The sequence below is a fragment of the Octodon degus genome, unplaced genomic scaffold (genome assembly GCF_000260255.1).
Source record: "Octodon degus isolate 3935 unplaced genomic scaffold, OctDeg1.0 scaffold00047, whole genome shotgun sequence".
Taxonomy (NCBI): domain Eukaryota; kingdom Metazoa; phylum Chordata; class Mammalia; order Rodentia; family Octodontidae; genus Octodon; species Octodon degus.
The window spans coordinates 13,531,700-13,533,348 of record NW_004524623.1 but is presented as its reverse complement, the minus strand read 5'-3'; the positions used below and the strand labels follow the sequence as shown (position 1 = coordinate 13,533,348).

Sequence of the window (1,649 nt, the reverse complement as noted above, 5' to 3'; positions counted from 1 at the left end):
GCCTGGACATGGCTACACCAGCTGAACACCTGTGGGAACAAGAGGGGAGATGTCAGCCAAGTCTCAACTGGAGCTTGAGACTAATTAAATCTGCATGTGATAATGGCTTCAGGATGACTGCAAGACTAATGGTCTTGGAAGTAAAAGATCTTTTTAGTCTAACACAGTTCTTTGACTTTGATATGGATACATTTTCCCTAGCTATGAATGTACTGGACAGATTCCTGTCTGAATTGAAGGTTCAGCCCAGTCATCTTGGGTGTGTTGGACTGAGCTGCTTTTCTTTTGTTGTAAAATCAACAGAAGAGGAAAAAAATATTGCCTTGGCAACTGATTTGATCCAAATAAGTCAGATAGGATCACAGTTTCAAACTTGATGAGAATGGAAAAGATTGTGTTGGAGGTGCATTGGAAAGTCAAAGCTGTCACTGCATGTCAATTTCTGCAACTCTGTTATTCACTCCTTCAAGAGAACTTGCCATTTGAAAGGAATAATAACACAAAATTTGAAAGACTAGGAGCTCAGCTTAAGGCATGTCACTGCAGGGTCATATTTTCAAAAGCAAAGCCTTGTACGTTGGCCTTATCTGTCATTGCATTGGAGATCCAAGCACCAGTGTGTAAAGTTAACAGGAGTAGAATGTCTTCAGGAATATTCTGAGATAAATGGTAATGATCTGACTAGATGTTGAAAAGCTTAAATGGGTTATTTCTAGGCATCCTGCATGGTGAGTAAGGTGTAGTTACTATAGAATAACTCACCTTCCGATAATTCCTGAAACAGTTCCTTAATTGGTAAATTTGGTTGTTATTCTCCCAGGAGATTAAGCTGTATAATTTTCTGTAGGGAGCCTTTTTTGGTCCTTGTATCAGTCCAGGAAGCTCATATTTGTAATCCCATGGATAAATTATTGGAATCCCATCAAGTTAATTCTAATCTACCACTTCTAGTGCAACCCACAGCAAGAATAAAGACACTAAGGCATATTTATGGTTATGGGGAGCCAAGGGGTCCTCAGTCCAGCTCGGTGATGGCCTTGAGCTAGGGTTTTATTTTATTTTTATTTATTTATTTTGGCAGAACTGAGGATTGAACTCAGGCCCTTGCACTTGCCAGACAAGCGCTTATTCTACTGATCTATCTCCCTGGCCCCTATGAACCCAGGTTTTATTCAGTCATGAAGGAGGAGTGGCTTAAGAATAAATGACTGAGAACTGAAGGAAGGAAGTGAGTACTGTGAGTTGGGCTAGGTAGATGGCTTGCATTTAACCTCTGCGATATGCAGAGAGAAGGATATGCAGAAAAAATAATTTGCATTATACTATTGAGATAATATCTAATGTTTTGGGGTCTGGTGCTTTAGCTCTGATATGCAATCTTCCAAGCCCCACAAAATTATAGCCTCTATCTCAAGACTCAAGCCCAGTTGACAGCATGGAGCATTGGCTCTTCAACCTGTTATTAAAGAGCAGCAGGTATGGATTATCAGGGAAACATGTGTGTCATCTTCAAAGACTACCCACAGCACCTCGGCTAGACCAATCTATACTGCTTAAGGTCAGTTGAAGGGATAAGGAAAAGTCCTAACCAGCTCTGTACCCATTAATACATGGATATAGGGTCAGGTCAGCCAAAATGGAGACAACTG

At 40.6% G+C, this 1,649-nt stretch overlaps 1 pseudogene; it reads left to right on the top strand.

Annotated features, from left to right (window-relative positions):
• Nucleotides 1-8: 8 nt before the first annotated feature.
• LOC101582181 lies at nucleotides 9-792 on the top strand (annotated as a pseudogene).
• Nucleotides 793-1,649: the final 857 nt, after the last annotated feature.